We start from the raw sequence: 7,283 nt of genomic DNA on the forward strand, positions 1-7,283 counted from the left end.
CACATTAAAAGTTTTGTGTTTTTGTTGCAAACAAGAACAGATAGAAATCGGAGATAAATTGGTAGCTTCGTATTTTATAAACGCAATAAAATATTTAGTCTGGGCAACAAAGGGCGGCAGTGATTAACGAGGTGGGTAATTTGTGTGACAAAACCTAAAAACATTAGATTTAATGGATTAATCAGTAGTATTACCTTAAGATATGTTTATTTATTTATTTATACTTTATTACCATAAACAAAAGCATACACATAACAAAAATAAAAAACAGGTTACAAAAGTTATAAGGCAACGGCGGCCTTATCGCTAACAAGCGATTTCTTCCAGGCAACCCTAAATAACACGTTACTATATCTAAAATAAAATAAAGTAAAATCTAAAGATAAAATAACAATAATAATAAATAAAAATATGTAGAAACAAAAATATAAAATACAATCACAAGGTTAACAGAGTCATACGAGGCAGATAGAAAATGATCAAATGGGAGCTTCTTAAATAAAATTTAAGGACTGAGCTCGTCTAATATCAATAGGTTTTAATATTGAAAACCCAAGCCAATATTCTTGAAACTTAACGGCTGTATTCGGTTTTCTTCGCTAAGTTGTACTTGCTTTAAGGTCGTTTTTGTTTCTTCTTATATTTATTACGTACTTTACGTCGTTACTTATATTTAGTACGTCAGTAGGTTTGTAATGTAATGTTTGAATTTTTTAAAACAGGAAATTAGTTGGAGTAGTTATAGTCTTATCAATACATCTTATCACAATTATTACAGTTATAAAGTAACATATGCAAAACGTAGGCCTACGTTCATACGTTTTGCCTGCAGCTACTTGCCTGTGCTAAAAAAATTATACCCATCTTAATATCTCTTCCAGACCTCATTAGGGTAATGTAACTTTAGGGACATGTTAACGACATATCTTCGTGGAAATTTTGCTATACGGGGCGCGAGACTCCCTGTTTGGAAAGACTTAATTCGCCACCCAATGGTGGACCGATGGTTCGGGACACAGGTAATAGTTATGAAGCCCGGAGAAGATTTCATGTAAACTTATGTACATATTGGTGCTACAATAATGATCTCTTATTACCTATCAGGTTTGAATAAAAGAAAAAAATTAAGGTTGGTAGTAATCTTCAAGGCCTTTTCAAAAAGCAGTTGAAGCATTTATGATGCTCCAAAATTAATAAAACACTTTATAGTTTTCCAAAGACATCTTTCAGGCGTTCAGACTTAAGCGCAATCTTTAATACCAGCGATTAGCTGACGATGGGCGTAAGCTGCTTAAAAATTAAATCTACGGTCCGAGAGTAATCTTCAAAAAGACGACACGGATGTTAAATTCCGTAACTGTCGTAGTCATGCTTAATATTTCAACAAATAATTATGAGCACTGATTTGATAAATTTATGAGAAACCCTGACCCCATTACTTAAATTTGATTAAAGCAATATGGGAGTTTGTACATTTTTACACACACAACCATATATTTTTAACCGCTTTCAGGTCGTTAATGTACATGATGTTTGGCTCAATGGAACTGGCTTTGATTCCTGACGGAAGAATAAGTCGTTCCACAACTGAGCGTTTATCAAGACAGTTTTTGCCGCGCACCACCGCTATTAGGAACCAGCTGCCCACTGAAGTATTTCCGAACCAATTAGAATTAGAGTCCTTCAAGAAAAGAGTGTACCAATTCTTAACAGGCATCACATTGAGAGTCTCCATGGGCGGCGGTATCACTTAACATCAGGCGAGCCTCCTGCCCGTTTGCCCCCTGTTCTTTAAAAAAGGACAAAAAACACTTAGCTAGAAAGTTATTAAGTAGACTAGCCCAATTGAACTGCCTCATGTGGGATTACGGGTATCTTAACATTAGTTTTCTTATATTTGCCCAACTCAATCTGAAACTTTCTAAATCCTAAGCTTTGTTAGAACAACTTGAAATGTTCACAATGTAGCACAAATCACCCGTTCAACAGGTATCTGCTTACAAAACCTTGTTTAGTCTGAGACGCCCGCGTTCCCGACTTTTTGTACATTAGTAAAGTTTTTACTTACATTAACAAAATGTGCCGGTTTTTGCCTAACATCATCTGTTTTAGTTTATCGCTGTATTGCAATTTAGACAAAAATATGTCCTTGACTCGTCTATTATGAGGTACGGAAGAGACTCATATGAGTTTTCATTAATATTTTTTAGTACAGCCCTGCGATTCTGTAACTCACTTTTCGAACTCACGCAGCGGTTTTCGCATCGGCGGTCGCTCTCAAATCAGTCGTGAAGCAGTCATTTTATGATTTGGCATTCTGAAAAGGTGGGAGCTTGTAGTTTATTGTTTATTAGAATGCCAAATCATAAAATGACTGCTTCACGACTGATTTGAGAGCGACCGTCGATGCAAAAACCGCTGCGTGAGTTCGAAAAGTAAGTTACAGAATCGCAGGGCAGGCTAGTAGCAGATCAATTTTTAGTTCTAAAACATGTTCTGGTTCACCAACCAGCATTAACACATATAATGAACATCCAATTTCGTGTATATCCGGGATTCCTTCACACTACGTGTAGTTAGAGAATCGTCTGTGGCGCTGTTAGCAACTAGTTTAAGACCTAGTCACCTATTCTTGTTGCAATAGGAAATTTAAGATGTGAATATTTTAGTATAAATCAATACAATAAGAAGCCAGTTTGCGTGAAAGTCTTTTATATTTAATTAAACAAGAAGTTTTATCATTATATGACAATTTAGATTAAAGGCTAATCCATCTTTGACTACAAAGTCGCCCAAGGGTCGGATTAAAAAGGTGAAGAGAACGCAAACAAATATTGATTCGCATCGTAACTCCTCCCTTCACAAACAGACCTACAAAAGGGACAAAAGAAAACTTAGACGTGGTCCTATTAAATGGAGCTCAAAACATGTTTACAAAGTAATGCAATATTTCAATGTAGAACATTATATAAAGTATTTACAGTAGGTAATATTATTTAAACAGTCAAAAGTAATGATGGCCATGCAAAATAATTTACCATTGTGAATTCTACTATTAAAAATGGGTCGTAGTTATAACGTATTTGAACACCAATTACAAAGTTCGATGGAGTTTATTATAAAAACGGAAACAATATTACTTCATATTCGATTTTGTGAACGGGAAAATTTCCTGTTTTTGATTACCAATTGTGGAAGTTCTAAGTTGCTTTCATATAAAACCATATTTTAATATATAAAACACATTTAATGATAAAATTTGGACATTACTTACATTAATCATTTTAATTATAGGTTATATTTCGATAAGAGTTATAAATAAAATTATTAATTAGTATAAACATATTTTCCCAGCTATTGCACTCATAAAATTCATCATTAAAGCAGTAAAAGCGACTTCACAGGACTCCATAAATAATTTAATTACAAACAAGTTTTATACGTCTCTTTGTTCCCTTCTCATAAAATATATATCAAGTTATAATATAAATTATTAATAACGCTTTTTGTATGACTGGCAGAGCGTATTATTTCCATGTTTGAATTTAATTTATTACAATAATTTTATTTAATGTAAATATTATCAAAATTTAAAAATCACAATGTAATGTCAATCATAGACAACCTTGACGCAGTGCCTAGTATCTGAACAATGACACGCCATAGACGATATTTACTTTGTTAAAAAATAAAAATTGTGATTAATCAACAGCAGCGATTCATAGAACTAAAAGATTCTAGGACGCATTACGTTCACTTTCGAATAGTATTTGTATAGAAAAACAAAAGAAATAAAAAGTAACATTTTATTATCTATCATATATAGAATAGTACCTAAGATCGTAATAATCGCAACTAAGCAATACTTAACGAATCTACCCTTAAATTTATATCTTTAATTTTGGGCATCGACGGCTGCCCCTGCGTTGTACGTGTGAACGGGTGCTACCGTTGGTGACTGGTGGACTTGATAACGTATATGCGATGATATTATTAATTTCAACAAGGTTGAAATCAAGGATTCAGCTGAATCATATTTCACCATGCTTCTGCTGATAGATATTATTTTACATTTTTATTATATATGTATAATGCTTCATTTATATATAATAAAAATGTAAAATAAGTCAGAGTCATGTGGAGCAAGGTGTAATTGTTACAACTCCTTACAAGTACGTTGTAATTTTTTTTTTTAACTGGCAACTGTAAATTTATAGTAATTTCCTAATGTTTTATGACATTCATATGTGTACAAGTGCTATATAGCTAATGCAAGAACCGTGTCAGAGCCATAAAGAAGAAAAAAAAGTGCCTAAATGAATAAATATTTTGACAATTGACTTTAATTAGCACAACGCATATTGTTGACACAGGATCATTTCCTACTTTAAAGTTTTCATATCCGTTCTAATTTTATACAACTTTGAATCTAGAGCAAGCTTAAATGTTGGGAATTAATTAGGGCGGTACACAATACCTACTCATTTAAAGTTTTCAGGTCGGAGCTCGCATCGACACGGGTTTATAAATCAACTATGTACAAACATGTATTTTTCGTATTAGACATGCCAATTTAAGTGTAAACACTTAACTTTAAGGGACACACCTGCTCGTTTGCCTCCTATTCCATAAAAAAATAGCAAACGAAAGTTTATGTATGATTAAGATAAATATATTCTATTTAATTCGAATTGTGTACCTACTTTAATCTAAGATGAGAGTATAATTTTTTTTTACAGCATGAAATTACACAATTTATATATATGCAACTATTACAGTTTATATTACATTACATATTATTTTAATCGATATTTCATGCCTCTTCAGATTATAATAGAATATATTTGAAAAACACATATATACTAAAGTATAAATATATATACTTTAGTATATGACTATTTCTACTATACTGTGTACTTATAAAACTTTCTAACGAGCTGACGAAACATATTGTACGCAGCCTTTGGGCTTTATATTTTGAATGAAACTTATTTTGACCGGGAATTTTTTAACGAGCTAAATTAATGAGAGAATAATTTGACATGATATATGTAAGCAGTTACTATTTTGGTTTTTTTTCAATACAATTAGAATCATCATTAAATCATTATAGTAATAATAATAGTTACAAATAAAAAATATATATTATTGTCTCGAGATAACCCGCGACTGAGTAAAATTCAAGTGTATGTGGCGCCATCTAACGTTAATTTAGCTAATTAAATTATGGAGTTAACTATGACAAGTCACATTACATTTGCACTTAAGTTAAGCTGTGTAATCAATTCTTCTAATGACATTCTGTAAACCAATTTTTAACAAGCGAGCGGCTACATATAAATTGTATAACTAAATTCCTTATTGGATAAATTTGATAAAAATATACACACAGTTTCTGTTTATTTAATTTGAACCTTCGTAAGATTGGCGCGTTCAACCAACAACATTGTTACTTTACGTTTACATCAAAATAGAAAGTCTATTATATTTCGAATAAATTATATTACTAACTTGTAAAAGGTAAAGTTAGAAAGGAAGCACGTAAAGTTTAAAGTTAAATTGCTCAATATTCATAATACCTACATCTAAATCATAAAATGTTGCTAGATTTTTTACCAATATTGTACAAATTCATCTCTTCTACGAGCTTATTTAAAGCAGCTGTATCCGAGGTCAAATAAAACAAATTTTGGCCTAATGAAAGGGAAAATTCATCTGAATCTAATATGCTGACTGGCAGGTTGTGTTCAAAATCAATAAGTACCTACACGCTGTTTGTACAAAAGACTTTTATAGGTGACGTTATAAAAATAATAGGTAAATGAGTATTTCACGGGTCTTGTGATACCAACATAAAAAACAATCAAATGAATGTTTCTGACAAATAGTAGTTATGGTGTAATAGACAAAGATGAGCTTTAGAAATTTTCGACTTTTTGTGAGATAACCAATGCACGCCTCTTTTCATCTTAATAGCGTTTTATTTATCGGTATATGTTAATAAACCATCAACTTATAAACGACTCATCACCACGTGGCGGCGCGTGTTTCGATTTTTCATGAGACATTTTAGCTCGTATCCTAAAAGTATCACGCTGATAATCTATGGGACCCATTCGCTTCAAATCTGAATCATTTGACACCTCGATCGGTTCACGGACACGGTAAAAAAATTACACGTCAAAATTGTTAACAATGTTTTTTGCCAATCGCATGTTAAGGTGGGAACTGACCAAAGTTACGAGGTGTAATGTAGCATTCGCATCGAGCGTTTAAACGCATCGAGAATGTTACGCTGTGTTTTAAAATTGGCGTAACATGCTCGTAAAAACTCTGTGCTCCGCTTTCGCCGCCAGTGTTCACGAGATGGCCGACAGCGAGGACGTATCTATATCTTTCATTCGATTTAATTATTTTTTCATCCAAATTAAGAAGAAGAAAAAATGTTACTGGACATCAAACTTATTTAAAAATACAGGCGTACGAGGTGGTTTGTTATTGATTGCAATATTAAAAAACCAAATGATTACTGGACAGTATAAAAACTTTGTACGCATGTCTCCATTTTGAAGAACTGTTGAATTTATTTGGACCAAAAGTAATTAAAAAAGACACAATTTATACAAAATCATAATCATGATCACTCGTGACGTGCGACGCGTACTGACTGAACCGCGTAACAGTCACAGGATTCGCCGAAAAACCGACTGCCTGGTGGAGCACTCAAAGCGAGCAACGAGCGGCTCGTTGCTCGCTGGTTTCCCCGTAACACGACGTACTGACTGCACGAATGCTCGCTGTGTAACATGTTACATTACACCTCGTAACGTTGGTCAGTTCCCACCTTTAGACGCAACTAAGCGCTTACACGTAGCTTAAGTGTTGCCCTAATGCTTGCTGCGACTACCAACTTAGAAACCGTGCGTTTAAGCCCCGCCTGTGCGGTTTAAATTTTCACTATCGCAATAAACACTTGTAGGAGGATAAACATCCATCGTGAGGAAACTGCGATGTCTCCGACGGTGTGACAAACAGCTTACCTATAAAAAAAAGCGGTCGAAAGATGCAATCTAAAGTCAAGGCCCATAAAGCATTGTTGCGTCACTGAATTATTATTATTTATGGTATTCACGTACACACAATATATTATCTACTGTTGTATTAAAAGGTCAAACATTTCATGTTGCAATTAATAAAACAATAACAACACGCATAAATTACAAATTAAGAGTTCGATACGAGTCTATTGAGAAGGGAAGATAATAAATATAAAATGACAGCTG

Source organism: Pieris napi, chromosome 5, assembly GCF_905475465.1.
Source record: "Pieris napi chromosome 5, ilPieNapi1.2, whole genome shotgun sequence".
In the NCBI taxonomy this organism is placed as follows: domain Eukaryota; kingdom Metazoa; phylum Arthropoda; class Insecta; order Lepidoptera; family Pieridae; genus Pieris; species Pieris napi.